Source organism: Bombus affinis, chromosome 4, assembly GCF_024516045.1.
Source record: "Bombus affinis isolate iyBomAffi1 chromosome 4, iyBomAffi1.2, whole genome shotgun sequence".
Lineage (NCBI taxonomy): Eukaryota > Metazoa > Arthropoda > Insecta > Hymenoptera > Apidae > Bombus > Bombus affinis.
The window spans coordinates 233,847-254,027 of NC_066347.1; the positions used below are offsets into that span (position 1 = coordinate 233,847).

A 20,181-nucleotide genomic window follows, 5' to 3' on the forward strand; every position below is an offset into this window, starting at 1 on the left:
CCTCAGACTAGGATGCTTCGCGCCGCCATCCAAACTCTGGCTTCTGTTCCGGAAATCCTCCTCTTTCTTCTTAGGCGGATCCTGACATTCGCTCTGTCGCCTCATATGACCTAATCTTCTCCCAAAGTGTCGTATCATCTCCTGAATGCTGTAATGATGATGATGCTTCTCGTGATCGCTGGTCAGATTGAGCGACGTTGGTGAAGCTCTTCCGCTGCTCGTCTGATGATTCTGTGGATATTGTGATTGTAGCTGATGAACATGATGAAGGGGATGATGATGGTGAATCGACTGATGATGGTGGCTGCTTCCATGAATCGTATGATACACCGAGTGATTGTGCACACTGTGATAGAGGGATGGGTTGTGATTGGAAGAGTTTAAACCGTGAGACGAGTCGTGAGACGAGCCGCGAGATGTCGAAGAACCATAAGAATACGTCGAGCTCACTGAACCTCGAGATACTCGTCTTTGGATATGTTTGTGATTTAACAACTCCTGCAGGATCTTTGTGTCGTGCGTTCTAGTGTCAGACACGGAGGAAGTCTTGTCTTGATGATGATTGACAGTCCTTGTGTCACCATTGTGCGAGTTATGGTGGGACAGTAGATGACTTATTCCGTGCATCTTACTGAAAAACTTTTCCCTTTTATTTTGTATTTTTAAGAAGATATCGTTGATCTTCGAAGAATATTTCTTCTTCTTCTTCCTCTCTTACTTCTTTTTCATTTAATGAAAATTGTAAATCTGGCAGAATGTACCCGAGCAGTCTTTTCTTCTCAATTTTCGATGTCGCTCGATGATCCTCGAGATCGTTGTTCGTTAATGCAATAGGGAAGACGCTGTTCCGGTGAAGCTGTGACAAACAATTATACACACACACATATGTGCTATTTATATGGAATAAATGAAACCAAATGACTCGGAGACACGTGGACGTATCGATTGAAGAAACTCGGTTATTACTTATTACAGTTTGACTGGCTAATTGCTTGATAGAACAAATATACATAGCATTATATGTACCATGTATCTCAATATACAAGTACTACAGATTTGCCAAATATTTCAATAGCAGCGGAATAATGTAGATTTTCGTTGCTTTCCAAAGAACTGCTGTTCGATTCAAGGAAATAGCGTGAATAGGCGGAGATTAATGTAGTCGAACAAATACGATGTTCTTTGAAAATTAAACTCGTCTAGAAATATCTAAATTTAGCGGAGCTTCGAACTCTTAATGCTGGTTTCTGCTTACGCAAACCAATTCTAGAGCAACTCGTATTCGAGTCTAAATTGCATGCAAATATATGGAATACGTACTGTATTTACAGCTTCTGTGAGGTAAGATCGCTCGTGTTACGAATGTACGTGCAATAATCGATGAATAAATTGTCTTTTGTGTGTATTTACAAATTGACAAATTTCTCTCGTGCGGAGATAGTTCGATATTTAGATTGGTGTAAAAGGACGGATCAATTTTTGGCATCACGAACCATCTCCATTTCTATAAACAACTAACTTTTCGCGAAATAGCCACGATTCTCCGCGTGATACGCGACATTGGATGCGCATCTGGCATGACCTCAGAATTATGAATGCATCCGATTAATAAGTACGTACAACTTACACATTTACATTTGTCCTTCCGTCAGATTAAATTGAGGAAATTTCATACTGCGGAATAGATTTTTTATATAAAAGATTGACAGCATTTTATTTGAAATTATTATATTTGGTTAATCGCGTCAGTATTAATAATATAATATTTGATGATTATTATTATTATGAGTATTGTTCATATTATTTTGATAGATTTTAGTACTGAAAAATGTTTTAACCCTACTGTGGTCTCAGTAAAATTATTATAAATATGCTTTATATGTTTGTATCCTCGTGACATTATGTTAAAATCTCATTGTTCCTTTTTAAATGGTATGTTACAAATAAAAATAGTTACATATAACGTCTGCGGCTCGTTTTTGTCGATAAATATTAAGACACGAGGTAAAGATGGAAATCAATTATTAAAGTGAAATATTTTGAAGTATTGGCTAACATTAAAGTCGAATGAAAAGATAAATAATATAAAATAACATTATAATAGTTCTATTCAAAATTATAATAATTGGCCAATAATAGTCTTTTCAATTGTGCTAGACGTATCAGCATCGAATGCTTATGTATATTATTCTAAAGTAAATTGCTCGTGGAAACCGACATCTTTGAGAAAAAGAGCATTCGTAGAAAATTTAGAGGACGGATTGATACAAAATTATATTATACGATGAAAATATTAGCCGCGTACGAAAGCTGCAAAAGAGATATGGTGGAGTGTTATAAATATGTCGGAATTTTCAACATCGGCTGAAAAAGTTACAGTTCAGAAAAAAAGAGACAGATACCACACACGTACTAAAAGACAAAAGGAAAATTGGCAAAACTATTACGAACGTCAAAAGCTACTATTATCATATATTTACAAGTTGTTATAAATAAATAACTTTAGTAGAATGTGCCAGCTTTATATTATAAGGCATTATAAAAAAACATATAATAATATATAGCATTTCCTTGATCCTGTAGTTAAATAATAAAATTAAGAAAACGAATTTTACATATAAGAGTCACTTTTGTCTCGGAGACCTTAAGTGTGCAATTGAATCAAGGACTACAGCAGAGTTAAATAAATTTAAATATGTTGATTTTCTCCTGAAAGTTCTCATAAATATTACAACGTCTGATTTACTAAGCTGATAATTAATCTTAAAAATATTGAAACTGATAGGTATTGAGTATGCATTATTATTATTATTAATGTAACTAATAGTTTATTTCTTTTTGGTAAATATTAGTATTATAAATTTGCACAATTTAATTTGAAATTCTTTATATTTTTTTCCGAAAATGTCAATAGTCTCTGAAAATGTTCAATTTCTTATTGATCAAAAATAACGTTACTAGTAACAATTCATTTTATTTCATGGAATTTTAGTATCACGTTATTCTTTAACACTAGGTTTACGGGCGTTTCTTATATACCTATCTCTACGAGGACCCGTCAAATTGACGGATAAACGGAAATACGCATTTTCTTCAAAAAATCGATTTATTCAAATTAAGTCTGAATTGAACAATATTAGGCTTCACATTTAAATAAATTATTAATGAGTAAAGTCTTTTTTTTTTTAATTATCACGGAAATGATAACAATAATATTAACGCTGTAGGGTAATCATATTTATTGAGCACATTTTTTACAAATATACTGAATTTTGTTTGTGCATTTTCCACATACGATCTTTTTTGCAACATATACAACAATTATTGCTTCTATATTTTTTTGCACTAGCCCATTTGGCAACTTTTTCGCACTTCTGACGTCGAAAGTGACAGAAATGAAGCATCTGATCTTTGGCAAAATATAAACTCCTTTCTGGATATTTTCGATCCGGTGCACTCCTTACATAATATCCACGCGTTTACTGCTGCCAAATCTAAAATATTGAAAAAAACTTGAAGGGGCCATCGAAAACTCCTTGCTTTTACGCTATATTTGCGTGCCATTTGGTCAACACCATACTTTGTTTTATTGTAAAAAGCAATGGTTTCTGGAACACGTTTATAATTATCTTCTATTCGTACACCTGTATGTTTGGTGCTTAGAAGGAGGACTTTTACTTTAGGTTTACTTTTATACACAGTAAGCGTGCAGTTTTCTGATTTATATAAATTTGAGGAAAACAAAGTCATCTTGTCCTTTTTTCCCTTGAGCATCGAGTTTCATCATTCCCCATATGAGGGAAACCATTTAAAATATATTTTGTTTGGACGTCAACTGCAAACCAAAACTTAATGCCAAATTTATGAGGCTTATTCGGCATATATTGCGTAAACCTGCATCGGGCTTTCGTTGGAAATAATTGTTCATCTACTGAGATATTTTCATATGGTTTGTAACAAGCCTGGCATTACTTATAAATCTGTTCCATATTTCGGATATCAGGGCAAATTTATCTGTTTGTAATCTTTCGGAGGCTTTCAATGATCTCGCTTCATATGCGCCCCGGGCATATAGAATTCCTAGAAAACTACGTAACTCAGCAACTGTGATTGTCCGTCTTTTTCCAAAACCCGATGCGCCTCGGTTTCAGTGCAATCTTTTATGTGTTCCATTATGTGTCTATCAATTATCAATTCGAAATCACTAGTTACACAACTCAACATAATATTTCTCTTAGCATAGCCAGAAGGCCCTGCGATATCCTTGAGTATCATAGGAACGGGGTTTCCTACCCCCTAGATCCGACCGCTTTCAGTTTTATCCATTGTGTTCCATCAATTGCAATTTAAATTTCACCCATTACATTTTGGAATGTGCTTGGAATGCTCGTCCTTTCATCCTCGGAGTCAGAACCAGAAAAAATACACATCCTTTTTTTGTTACGACACACTTTCAAGAAGCTTTCCTCTTCACTATCCGCAGATCCTTCTATCTCTCCACTTTCAGTGTATTTAGAACTTTCATTGTCAGCTTCGCTTTGGCCTAATTCATACTGATCTTCTTCGGAGGTATCCTCAGAACAATCTTCATTGATGTTGACAATTTTGTTCAATATCTTATTATATCTCCTGGATTTACTCATGATTGCTAGAAAAGGGGGATTGGCCAAAAAAAAAATACTGTGCCCAAATTCAATTATCCTATTGTAAATACTTACAATAAGCGGAGACGATAATGGGAAATGTCTACGATAACTGAAACTTTTGCACACTGTCTTTGAAAAACGGTTTGTTTATGAAATCAACTAGCCCGTCAATTTGACGGGTTTCGTAGAGATAAGTATACTACATACAGATTTCAAAAATTAGAAAATCTAGGAAAAAATAATTGTGTGTATAAATTCTTTAGTTGAAATGATTAATTTACGATGCAAAATGGTTAAAATTAATGCTATGGTTTTTGGGATATTTCATTTTGAAGTTTGAAATCCGTCAAATTGACGGATCCCGTAAACCGAGTGTTAAGGTAATTTATATTGCCTTATTTTCTTGTAAATAATAATATAATATATGTAATATATATAATAAATATAATAATAATAATATATTAGTGTCTATTCACTCAATTCGATTCACAATCACGCGATTCGTTTCGAAGAATACTGAACATTATAACTGAACATATATAAATACAATTATATATTATAATTGAACATTATACATGTGTCAACAGTGTTTAGGTTCGATACTCGGTAACCTTAATATCGACTGACGATACTCTCAAGCATGATCATACATATGTATAAACAGGTCTGGAGACTTGCCAGGGGAAATCGTTCATCTTTTGAATTGACTTAAATTGGTGGACTCGCTTTCGGTATATGAGTGCCCAAACCTGTTTATATGATCGTGCGTCGCGGATGTATATATTTTCGGAGGTCCGACGACACTCTGTTGTTCGTCGCAGAGGACCACGGGCACGGGGCCAATGAAGCGAGGTCACGTTGCCCCGTAACACGGAAAACGATAAGGATTTTCTAAAAGGATCTGGTCACGGAGTGATGAATCCTCTGGCAAAAGAACTGCGAACTGAGTCAAGAAAGCTTGACACTTATCCCAGAACGCGAGATCCAGATCGACTAAGATCGATATAGGTATTATCTAACAAATGGTAATCCATTTTATTTCAAGACATTTTAATAGCAGAACATTTTTTACGGTGACTCGAACTTGCCTTCTTTTTATCAAAATTTCCATATTCCCTACAATACATATAAAATTTTCAAACCAGTCTAATACGAGAATAAATAAATTTTCCAATATTCCTGTTTTAACTTTCCAAATATATTACATACATTCGTAAACAAAACGAATATAAAGTATATATTTGTTTCCTTGAGATGTTGATGTTGAGATGAAAACTTTAATTTACACGAAACAATGGGATTAAATTCTGCTTCTATTAGGTTGGCAAGTATGTAATTGCGGATTTTGTCATTAGGTGGTAATGACAAATTCCGCAATCACTTAGTTGCCAACCCAATAATTTTTACTAATTAATATATATAAATAATTTTTATAATTATTTTGTTGCATTATTAGAATATCAAAATTATTTTAAATATGATGAATAAAATATAATAGCAATTTTTCATTTCAGTATAAGAACGTTGCAATTTAAGTTTCTGAATTTCTTTTGAAAGTTTATAGCGCTTTCAGGATAGAAAAAAATTGATTATCGGTTGTAACAGTAAAACATCTCCGCAGGTTAAAACTTACATAAATAAACAATTCATAGAAATGTATAGGATGGTTCATTTTAATATTCGATCGTACTACAAATTTCTTAATTTTCTATCGATAATCAGCTAATCTTCGATAAAAATTTATAATCGCTACAATAATATAATGATAAAGTATAATGGCACACTGGTAATTCCTAAAGTATAAAATATTAAGACAAAGTAAGATATTAGACACTGTTAACTAAATAAAATGATATTTTAAAAATGCAAATGAAACTACTAACAATACCGCAGAGTACTATTAAGCGGCATATAAAATTTATGAAAATGAAATATGTATACATGATCTAAATACTATAATCAATAATTAATTCCTATAAACTTAACAAAATATAATTAACAAAGCATTTTACTTTACTTTTATATGTATTTTATGTATTTATATATGTCTTAGATATCTTGAATATAATTATATAATACAAGACCTTGTCTTAAATTATAGGAAATATCTTACAAAAATTTTCAAGTATTCCTTTAAAATATGCTACAAGACTAAGGGCTTAAAATTTCGCTTAAAGTACAGTTACCGGGTAAAATCGATTTAATTTCGTATCGTTCGATCGTTTACGCTTCTCTAATTTTAATTAAGTCCCTGTGCTATCACGAATTTAAAATCATGGCACCAACCTTCCGGCTATATGCTTGGAAATGTCCCAATTTTGACAACGGGGTCGTCGATGTGGCAAATTTCGGGGTCGTGGCAAGAAAACTAGGTCATATCGATTGACCGTCTCCCCATTCTGGAGGAGTGCGCGCTTAAAAGAATTATTATAGTTCTTCCCTCTTTTCGTCTTTCGTGCAACGAGATGAGGAGTGAAATTGGTAGCTAGAACTGAGGAAAGAAACTCGACAACGATATTAAAAATAAAAATCAAGTTCAAATCGCGATTTTACTGCCTGGTAAGATTCATTCTTTCGTTCATCTTATTGCATTTCAAACTTTTATATCCAAAAAAATTGGAAAATGATATATTCCATAATATATCCTATATTCTATATTATATAATTCTAAATTTGTTCATTTGAAAATTATTTTTATTTATTATATCTTACATTATTTTGTATCGGTACTGTCAATATTAAAATAACCAACTATGCATAGTTAAATTCCGATATTCGACAACTTTATTATATTTAATCTTATTACTTCACTAATGTGTATTTAACTTCATTCCATTATTGTCGTTGTTTAATACTTGATGCTTTAATGCAATTTTTAGTAACTTTGCTTTATTTCAGAGCATTTGATAATTGAATTCATTTTAAGATATAGATTACATAGCTGTACTAAAATATATAACTGAATCTAAATTTTGATATTGTGAAATATCATTCTATTTAATCGTATCATCTTACAAATATATATCTTATTTGGTTTTGTTCTTTCCGATATTTAGTATCCAATAAAGTAATATAATTTCTTGATAACTTCGCTTCATTTTGATTCATTTGATAATTGAATTCGAGCATTTAAAAATATATAATTATATTAAACTATGTAACTATAATATACACATAATAATATATATATATATATTTTTCTAGAAATCAGGTAATAATTAAGATATTTAAAAGCTCTACATAATTTCAACCAATAAAATAAACTAAATATATTATCTATGTATAAATGAGTAAAATATCCGTATATATAATATAAGAAATTTATTTAACTTTTTATAGAAGCAAGATGAAGTTTACGTTGATAGTATTGAAAAAAATTTTGATTTACACAGTATCATAGAATTTATACCGGAATAATAAGTGGCGATGACGTCCGCAAAATTATTGTTTTTCCAATCACGCACAGTTTAGGTATAACGGAAATCATTTCCAGCATATCATTCGTAGAAGCATGCATTGGAAGAATAATACACATTTAGTTAAAGTCAAGCAATAGGATAAATACTAGTTCCAAAACTAATTAATTTCTAGTCATATTAATTATTAATATTGTATTTCAAATATCCTAATAAAGTAGTATCATAATTCAATCAAATTTACTTTATTAATAATAATAATAAATTGATATTTTAAAAGAGAAAAATTTATTTCCATTTCTGTTGAAAATTTTTAGAAACTATTTACTACACTCACTTCTTATTATTTAAATTATTAGATATTAAGGGTCTAGATTTTAGACAATTGACCTAAAAATAGAATTATGTTATCATGTGTTCGCTTATTGCGTAAGTTTTGCATTTATAATTAGGTGCAGGTTTCTTGCTGAAAAACAGTTTTCCTCTTTTTTTTTTCTACGTTCTCTCTAAAGACTCGATGAAAATCAGCGAGTTTCACTGGAATTTAGATCTCAAAGCAATAAACGGTAGCTCTTACACACTGCTATTACTATTGTAGTTTACTACAGTATGTTTTTTAATCCAAATCAACTCAAGGAAAACTAACGTCTACATAATAATACATTTTGAAAAGTTGCGAAAAACAAATACATACATCTCATAACGATTCAAACTAAAACTACAGTGATCAAAGTTGAAAGTTGTATTATCAAGAAATACATACAGATATTACACAACAACAAATCAAAGAATTACAAACTGTAGGAAAAAATTTTAAAAAGTGCTATATGTGTAGTGTGTGATTAAAGTAAGTTTAATACGTGTTTAAATCATGCGTTACTACCATGACAGAAAATAATAATTTTTATGAAAATAATATGAACTAAAGATAAATTATATTATACCTAAATTACAAATTCTTTATACTTGTTAGAAGTTTAGAATATCGTATATAATAACAGTTTGTAACCCTAATATTTTCTAACCCTATATAGGTACATATTATTTACGTTTTTGTTTGTCATTCTTTTACAGCATATTTGTATATATGCTAAGTATATGTATTTAATGAAGATATATATTTCACTCACACATACAGTGTATTTTATGTAATACCTTTTAACTGTTTGTCATATCGATATATGAAGATGACAAAAGAAGAATATGTTATATATAATATGCATAACTTTATATTTGGAAGAAGGAAGAAGTTTTGATTAAATTCACAGATATAAAGCATAAATACATACAGATAAATCTTTTAAAAATAAATAAATAATCGTTGAAAATTTATAAAAGTAATGATGTAATTAATGTTGTAACGCTTAACATTATTAAAATGTTCAAAAGAATGACGAGAATATAATAATATGTATATATATAATTCTAAAATCAAATAATTGATTTAGTAACATACGTTTGATTCACAATATCGAATTTAAAGATTTACTACCATTTAAAAAACAGACACTATGACTTATCATATTCATCTTTATGATCTTCATACGTGATCGAAACGAGAGACTTAAGGAATTTAAATATTCAAAAAATTGGTAGCGATGACGAACATAATCATAGTCGTAACAAACTAAACTATTAAGTTTAATATCAACTTATTATCATTTATTTAGTTAGTTTTTGTTTATCAAACGCAATTAGGGAGGTGCGTGTTTCGTTACTTTTTCATTTCGATCGTTCCATTATTATCACATATATAAGAAATCAAGCACAACAAATTTCTTGCAACAATTCCTATCTTAACGAGCAAAGAGAAGAGTTGACAATAACCGCCTAATAACTTTGTACATTATCATCCATAAGGAGACACGCGTAAGTCGAAAAACAATTTATACATAATATGTTAAACCATGAAGTATCTGCGTAAAGGTTAGGCTCAGAGCAACATCAACATGAAAAATTACATCAAAGGATTTATAAATACATTGGATTTTCAATTTACATACCGTTAGAATAATCGGTTTGAGGTTGAAGTAGTGATTACTTCGGTTGAGATGGTTCACCGAATCGATCTTTAAAATGTCACACATGATACATATATGTATGTATGTACATATGTAATTACGTTGCGAAACATTACCGGTCAGAGTAAATATACCTCCACTATAATACGTATGCATACATATGTTTATGTACATACAATACATACCAATTACGTTTATGTATACCATGATCGAAAGTGGATGATACGTTGAGTCTATTCTGCTACTGTCTACGCACCAAAAGTGTCAGTATTTCACCATAAGCCAATCGAAATTAAATTACGGCTTAATGACAATGATCATGTCCGCGATATGTGCACTTCGCATATTCCTGATTTAAATTTAAATCGATTTGCAGAGCGTCCTGTATACTAATGTTATAAGCTGGTTTCTCGTAAGCGGCGGTTTATTTTTTTCAGTTTTTTTTTAATCAGTATGAACTGTCTTTTTACTAGTCTTTTCTCATAGAATGTAACAAACATAAATGCATAAAGCATTTAAGAGAAAAACTAAGATCTGACATGGCTAAGTAGTTGATCGCAAAAATGATAGATAAAAAAAAGGTGAATGCATAAGTGGAAACTGTAAAACAAGCCTATGTATACGCCTTAAAGCTAAAAGTAATAAAAAATCTCATCTATTTTTCGATTCGCCTAATTAATTTAGGTATCTCAAATTTTTCATTTTTACGACAATTGGATGACGTAGTTGCGATTCTTCGTATTTGAATCGTGTTATTTGTACGTTACGTTTTCATCATTCCAACGTTCAACCTTTTTTTCAGATCTGCCCTGAAGTAACCCGGAATATTCACAAAATATCGGAAGAAAGCGCAATATTTCGACAATACGATTTGAAAAAAAGAAAAAAAAATACCGAAATACAAAACACCACAAATACGACTAGTTATACCATCTGTTCTAGGTGCATATATATTCGCACTTTTTCTATATTATCCCTTTATAATTAGAGAGCTCTATTTTACTTGTGAGAGGAAACAAACACGATGAATTGCCTATAATTTTTTTTAATTTAGTCCAGAACGTAAGAAATATCAATAAATTTTCAAATTAAAAGGAGTTATAGAAAACTGTTTTCTATATATTTTCTGAAAGTTACGAGAACTGTTTATTGGTTTACTGAAATTAAACTTAATTTCCAGTAATCCTAAAAACATTTCCATCAAGTTGAATATTTCTTGTATTAACGACGCGCACAAATAGTGGTGCGGTATCTGAAATCTAGAATCTGGAGACTCGCATGCATATGCACATTTCATGACGCGTTACATATAGGGCAAACTGCAGTGGCACGATGCAGTACATATAATGATTATTTGAAGTTCTCGATGTCAATTTTGCTTCGATCACGTTTGAAAACCCGATTTCGCAGTACCAGTGATATTACATCGTGAAAATCACTAAACGTGGATTACAGAAGACATGTGAAATTCCTCGCAACGAATTGTATCTACGTATAATAATTTAATTTAGGAAGATAAAAGTAGCCGAGTACTATACAGAGACCACTGCTTACTTCGTAGTTCGTATAAGATACTAGATCCAGCTAATAAGATAGAACGTTAATAAGATTTTCAGAGCTTCCACTACTAACGCTTTCTGCTAAAACGTTTGCTTTATAGTATATATTGTAAACATTTCTTTTATGGAGAAGTAATTACCTACAATTCATATCTCCCTTAAAAAGATTGAAAGAATAAAAAGAGAAAGAAAAAGTAAGTACATACGTATAATCGTAAACGCTGTAACAAGTAGCATATTATAGCAGAGATATGTAAAACAATAGGAAATGAGTGAAGCGTAAACATAGTATACGATTTTACTATATGATAAAAGGCCTATAAAACTATAAACAAGCTTTTTAGCGTTTCACCTTCTCCTTAAACACGTTTCCGGTTTCGAGCATCGATACGATCGACATGTGGATCTGGAAACCGGTTCTTCAAGGTCGATGAAGACCCGTCAGCACCAGACTGCACTTTCAGAACCAGCTATGGCAACATGTTTACTGTAATACTTAACAAGTTCTTCGGTGACCGACCTATATAACTAAACGCCTGTAAATCGTGTTCACCAATGATCGAGAGTGTTATCTAAAATTCATTGCTATATCATGCATTCTTTTTTCTTTCTTCGTTTCGTTTTTTGAATAGAAAATTTGTATTACGAATGAATACGAATCTAATAACAGATGATTAATGACATTTGGTAATGTTTAAAATTAGTATGCTTAGATAAAATCGAAGCAGGTCAATTTATCAGAGTTTAGTTGTTACTTTCATATGTTATTATAATTTTTCAATGAACATTTGGATCACATTTCACTGTAATGCGTATTGAACGAATTATTGATGGTATTAATCAATGGAAATTTATTTCCTGTGCGTTTATGTTATACCAAGAATAGATAGCAGACGTATGTCTGTTTATTCGCGCTGCGATACCAGACATCATAACTATTATACGACAAATTTTAAACGTTATGGTATTAACTTTTAGAGTTAATATCCTTAATTAGAAAATTTTGGTTACACATAAACATCGTCGATGACGGAAATTTAATTATGGTTGCCAATAATCCTTATCAATGACACAAATTTTATTTTGCTTACCCATTATCAACGCCATTATCAACGCCAACAAATTTTTTTAATTACATTCGACCGCCAACGATTGTTATTGATATTACTGATAATTAGTATATATTTATTAACAATATAAAAATATTAATTATAAAACACGTATCGCTTTTAAGCGAGAAAACGGAATGAAAATATATGATACAAAGAACAGGATAAAAGATATTGCACTACTATAATAATATTATAAATATTATACTACAATACCCTTTATCCTATTTTCTGTTTCATATATTTTTATACCGTTTCTTTGCTTAATAGAATATATGTATAAATTTTACAATTACGTTTTTTATGTTCTTAATAAATACTAATCATCAGCAATACTAATTGCTGACCCACAGCCATTAATAACTGCCAACCAATTTATCTCTCATCGTCGGTAACTGCTATCGTATTTCTATCTCCATTTATATCATATATCAAACTTTGATGTTTGTCGACGACAATAATAGTAGCCAAACGAATAAATTGTATACTTAATTACATACGATGATTTACAATTTCAAATAAAGTAAATCAATAAAGTAAGTAAATAAATGAATAAAACTATCAAGAAACGTAAATCTATATTTAAATATTTCTCAATCTATTCCATCTTCCACGCAACCATTTCATAATTCAACTAAAATCGTAAACACTAATCACATAAAACCACTATTTAAGAAAATAGCCTGACAAATAAGGATCTTGATTTTGCTTCTTCCACTTAATATTCAGCAATTATGTACATAACTTAATTAAAAATGAATCTTTTTATCGTTCACTACTATAATATTATAATAGCAACAGGAATAAAAGTTCAGTTGAATGATACTCATAAAAGTACTAATTTTTAGAAATAAAAACCGTATAGAATACGTCAATATTTCTCAGTGATTAAGCAATGGAATAATTTCGACGAAAATTCTAAAACAATATATTTAATAAAATAGATAAATAAATAAATATGTATAACTTAAAAATTCTAATTATTACGTATATAATTACTATATAATTATTTCTGAGTTTATTTTATTTAACATTCAATTATCCCGTAATTCCATTAAATCCTGCTGCGATCCTTGAATTTTATGTTTCAATCTCGCTTTCGTTTTAAGAGAAAGGAAAATTTAATGTTCTAGGAAGATCTTTAGCATAAAGTGAAATGAGAATTGGTGAGTAGATACTATAATAACGATCCTTCTATTTTCTCAACTTTTTTTCTAACGATAAAGAGATACAAAAAATGCAAAGGGATTGAATTCATAAATAACACCGATCAAATGAAATAATTAATTATAAAGTAATTTGACATATAAACGTTAATTTTGCTACTTTCACCTAGTAATACCCAATTTACTGTGGAATTTGATTACAAATATTGTAAATTATCAACTACCGTCATAACAACAATTACAATGAAGGCAAAAACACAAAGAACGCAAAGGAAATAATCCGTACGGAAAGGATCCTGGTTAGGAGGGATCTTGTACTGTGTGACCTTATCCCTATCTTTAGGGCATTACTATCCACATAACATAGAAATTCTGAGTTGGCAAAGTAAAGGAATACGTCTTCTATTACCTTCTGCCTATACACCACATTTACATCTTTACATTGCTCACCAGCGAATTAATGCACCACTCGTCTTCTAATTTTATTGCAAGACTTATCAACGTGTGACAATGTAAATATATAATAAAAGCCGTTTCCCAGCCGTAGGTTCGCAGCTGTAGTTTAAGGTGATTGTTCCTTGGAATACATGCAAAGTTGCCAGAACTAGTACGTTCAGTTCGTGAGAATCGCCTCTCAGCAGGAGCACTTTGCTTGTACAATTTACATACATATGTACGTATACATATAAGTAGAACTTCTTTTAGCCTAATACAACAGTACTTCCTTTATAAGCTTGCCAATTAAAACGTAAAATTTCGTCATGCAGCTTCTAGACGACATACTTATTGCGAATTTCCTAAACTTTCATCATTTTGAAATTTTCATATATAAATCTCTAAATTTCTAAATTTTCCTACGCAAATTTATTGTTTCCCAAGTCTCTATACCCTAATTTTTTAATTTCTGAATTTTCATATTCTATCCTCCTTAATTTATAATATTTCATATCACCTAAATTAATAAATTCCCAAATTTTCATATCCGAATTTTTTAATTTATGCATTCTTATTTTTTTACTTTCCAAAAATTGTACATACAAATTCAATACTTTCAGGTTTAAAATGACTATAACCATCTTTCAATAAAAAAATTAATATAATTACATACATATTAATAAAATAAAATCTCTAAATTTCTAAATTTTCCTACGCAAATTTATTGTTTCCCAAGTCTCTATACCCTAATTTTTTAATTTCTGAATTTTCATACTCTATCCTCCTTAATTTATAATATTTCATTTCACCTAAATTAATAAATTCCCAAATTTTCATATCCGAATTTTTTTATTTATGCATTCTTATTTTTTTACTTTCCAAAAATTGTACATACAAATTCAATACTTTCAGGTTTAAAATGACTATAACCATCTTTCAATAAAAAAATTAATATAATTACATATATATTAATAAAATAAAATCTCTAAATTTCTAAATTTTCCTACGCAAATTTATTGTTTCCCAAGTCCCTATACCCTAATTTTTTAATTTCTGAATTTTCATACTCTATCCTCCTTAATTTATAATATTTCATATCACCTAAATTAATAAATTCCCAAATTTTCATATCCGAATTTTTTAATTTATGCATTCTTATTTTTTTACTTTCCAAAAATTGTACATACAAATTCAATACTTTCAGGTTTAAAATGACTATAACCATCTTTCAATAAAAAAATTAATATAATTACATACATATTAATAAAATAAAATCTCTAAATTTCTAAATTTTCCTACGCAAATTTATTGTTTCCCAAGTCTCTATACCCTAATTTTTTAATTTCTGAATTTTCATACTCTATCCTCCTTAATTTATAATATTTCATTTCACCTAAATTAATAAATTCCCAAATTTTCATATCCGAATTTTTTACTTTCCAAAAATTGTACATACAAATTCAATACTTTCAGGTTTAAAATGACTATAACCATCTTTCAATAAAAAATTAATATAATTACATATATATTAATAAAATAAAATAATTATATTATCAATATATAACAATATTATAAAATAATATTAATAAAATTACACATATATTACAATTTTATACTTACATTTCCTATATTTTCAATCTAGATTTCTTTAAATTACTGTACAAAATCTAGTTTTATACGGAACTATTGAACATACTTCATCAGTAATATACGCATATACATTTTCAAAAATATTTTCTCGTTAATGTCAGTTCTCAACTAAATTTTCTCACACATTTTTTCTCTGCCGACAAAAATACTATAATTCTTGCAAACAGAGTTATATTTAAAAATTCGGTGGGTACGTTTAGGTAAACGTTTAGCATGGATAATGAATGAATAAATATGAATGAAGATAGAATATCTTTTGGCCAAAAGTTAAGACTTGTAACGTGTTAAACTGAAAAATTTTAAGAACATTTTCATTCATTATAATAATTAATAAAATTATTTAACTAATATTAAACATACAGAAAATGTTCCATACAATCTAATTATCAATGATATGTATTTTCTACGTTAAACAAGATTTTCTTTAAATTATGGGACTAATTACTTGAACTCCCATGCTATATCAATTCCAAAGTTTCCATAACTTTTCAGCGTCATTAACGACAGATTGTGAGTTTACCAAATCTGGTAAGTTATTGATCATATAATAAAAACATTCTGATTAACAATATATACATATATAGGCTGTCTCAGCAATCGCGATACAATTGGTAAGAGGGTAATTCTACGTGAATAAAACAACGAAAATTAGAATACGATTTGTTCATATGACGTTTCCTTTTCGAGAAAATCGAATTTGAAAATTTGTTAAGTGTACTTAAACATAGCTTATCGAGAAATTAGCAGAATTGTTATTTTTGGGATTGTTATTGTAATTTCATTATTAGAATACAATTATATTATTGATTAATTTTATTATCTAACGCTATAAAAATTATAATATACGAAATTTTGTAGAAAATATATATTAATTCCTGCTGTAATATTTAATTTGTTCAAAAGAATAAAAAAGCTGTAGAAAATGTATAAAGCATAGAGTACAAGGGAAATATTTAAGTTTAAATACCTTCCATAAATCTTCAAACACAAGAAAACGAACAAAAAGTTTAGAAATTCTCGAAGGGTGAGGAGGTTCTGCTTGAGAACAATGTTTGTTGTCTCAGCTCATTAAAGTGATTTCAAACGGAACTATATACGTATTTTTTTTTTGTGCCTTGCAGGCTGCATGGAATTTCGAGGCGTGTTTTTAATCGGGCGTGTTATGTGTGACCTTGAAATTTGCACATACAAGACAATTTCTAATAAAAGACTTTCATTATAAAACTACAACGGACGACAAATGTAAATTACGTGAGCAATAATAATTCTGGATAAAGTAAATATGTAATGTGCAAGAGAATATTTTATTGTACATTCGAGTTAAATCCGTTAAAACCGTGACTCGGGAAAGAAAATAAATTCCCTAGACCTGTTCTTTTTTCGTCGTTCATTTATTCTGGTATGACCACACACGTGACAGAGTAAGTGAAAGAGAACACGGAAAAAGAAAATGAAGTATATGAAATATATCGTACAATGTTGTTTATACATATCTGAACAGTCCGATATATCTAATAAACGTATACATGTGTACATGAAGGTTACCGAATCTTTGAATTAACGGTAAATTAATGGCAATGAATTTTAATAATTACCGCATGTATAATAATATTTAAGATATAAAATTTATAGTAGATAGATACATACATACATATCACTATATATTTAACAACATGCCCGAACCTTTCTCATGAAACATTATGAAAGAGTTAACCCTACTGTATTCTTTCCGTTATTTTCGATAGTATTTTCCTAACGTCAAGATACATACATACATATATCTTAAGTTTGAGCAAAACACGAACAAATTATTATCGGTATGCGCGATTTTATATTTCAATTATATATTAAATATCTTTGTAAAACATTATAAATATGAAAATTCGGTGATTGCAGCAGGGATAAACAAATGACAGTATGTATAGTCGATGATACGTGTGATTTGAGCTAAAAATCATGCGAAATAATCATAAAATATTCATAAAATCGTGTTATTGTTTAAAAAAAGATTGGATCCAAAAGGTCTCATCAATAGTCATGCGAGTGTTAATACTAGAGGGAAAATACTGAATAGTAGGGTATAAACATACATTTGCATTCAAAGGCGTGATATTATATTATGTCCTATTGAACTATATTTTTATATGAAACTGTTTTAAGCTTCGTATGAGAATGATAATACGTAGAAGATAAGTACAACATGGTACAAAAGTAAGAAAATTTCAAAGGTAGTGCACCAATGCTTATTTCATCGAATAAACGTCCACGTCTCCCAATCATTACGAAAATAAAACGATAAGTTGGAAAAACGTAATGAATACTTACCAACTGTTGCAGAGTAGACCGTTTACGCAGCAACCGATTCACCGATTCTTCGATTCTCCTACATATTTGTAAATTTCACAATACACTACACAATTAACTCCATTTGTAATTTAATGTCCTTTAACACTTGTAAAACGTCCACACTGTTTACTTTTACGAAAAAGCAATATCTATCTGGTGGAATTTATCGGCTGTCACTATATGGAAAATCGACGATTTGAAGCTTTTCTTGAGACACATACGCGAAAATTCTTAGCATTAATTACAACCACCATTGGGTAGTTTTGCGCAGGAAATAAAGTAATCTTAACGATGAAAGGTCCAACAAGTAAAAACTACCGACGCGACGTTCGACTGTCAAGCAACAAAAGTACCGGTTCTAACACAGTCAGACAAGTTTGCCGCAGAAAAGCACGCAACGCGAAATCGTGTTTACCTTTACGATCACAGGTCGTGTCGTTATTGACAAGTTTTAATCATAGTCCGTTCGAATAGCAATTCGCTTCTTAGTATTATCGAGAAGACTGCGCATTAAAGTAAAAAGGAAAGGCATCGAATGTTTCACGTTACAACCAATAAGTTTCCAACACCAGTCTCGTGCAAAATCTTCAACGATACTACGTTACATTTCGCACGTACGAGTTTTCTGCGACGATTCACGCGCGCAACGACTCGGCACGGCGTATTAATTGAGCACAATTGTAGGTTAAGAACAGTCCGTAACTTTTGCACGATGGGTTATTTCGATGATGATGCGTGGTTTTAAAGAATCGCGAGCATTAATCATTAAGCTGGTGAACAGAAAACACGAAGCAAGCAACTTCAAACACGTGCCACCGTACGCGTTGCGGTATAAAAACCATCTGAGGCGCAAGTCCCGTCAGCATTAGTCGTCCTACATACATGCTTCGCAATATACGCGCCATATTAAATGCGATATAAAAGCCGACATCTAGCGGCGGTGTTGAGAGTTATTATGAAATACATATTTCATCTCTTGATAAGCGAGGTATCTGTCACAGTACTTATGGCTCACGAAAGCATTTGAACATTTATTTTGGAGTACTTTCATGTATACATGTACATTGTATATATCACATAAAATACTTTAAAATTTCATTAATGTTGTAACGAGCTACAGCTGTCGCGAGTATATTGGTTTTGAAACCTATCTAAAGATGTATATATACATAATAGTATAACACATAAAATTTATAGGATATTTATTGCATGAATAACCGTTATAAACATATTATAGGTGTTAAAAATGGTTACACTGAATCTTATTAATATAATGGATAATCGATTGCCTATATACTTTCCTGATCCCTAACTTCCCTATAGATCCCTATATGAATATATCCAAATGTATTTCAAACTTTATCAATATAATTACGATAGTCGGGTCTCATCATAATGCTAGTGAAATGTCAAAACGTTTCCAAACTTCGTATAACATAATATGTACATATATCAATAAAAAGCTTTTGTTTCTACAAATGTTCAAACACTTTCGTGACGTAAGCCATTGTAAACAAGATACAATACCACTCATAATCATCCGGATACTTTGATCGATTTGCATCGAAGCATATTAGTAATATATATTATTAATACATATGAACTAATATTAGAATTACCAATGATTGAAGCACAAAACTTACGTTGGGAGAATCAAAATGGACAGTATTAATAACAATACTTCATATACAAAATTAACAGGATTATATTATATGTTATTTAATTTATACTATTATATTTTGGTATACTATCATTAATAATATATATTACTAATAATTAATATTAATTATATATAATATATATTATTCATAATTAAATAATTAAAATTATTAA

At 30.1% G+C, this 20,181-nt stretch overlaps 1 protein-coding gene and 2 long non-coding RNA genes across 4 annotated transcripts in view; all 3 read right to left on the reverse strand.

Annotated features, from left to right (window-relative positions):
• LOC126915223 (serine-rich adhesin for platelets) overlaps positions 1-20,181 on the reverse strand; it is a 133,164-nt gene that overhangs the window by 50,738 nt on the left and 62,245 nt on the right. The window lies entirely within an intron of this gene.
• On the reverse strand, positions 3,564-5,075 carry LOC126915241 (uncharacterized). Its single transcript, XR_007710081.1, has 2 exons — positions 4,719-5,075; positions 3,564-4,648 (listed from the first exon to the last, which is right to left on the reverse strand). It is a non-coding gene; the product is annotated as an uncharacterized LOC126915241 (long non-coding RNA).
• On the reverse strand, positions 5,094-18,321 carry LOC126915240 (uncharacterized). The gene is made up of 3 exons (XR_007710080.1): positions 15,789-18,321; positions 15,454-15,518; positions 5,094-15,161 (listed from the first exon to the last, which is right to left on the reverse strand). It is a non-coding gene; the product is annotated as an uncharacterized LOC126915240 (long non-coding RNA).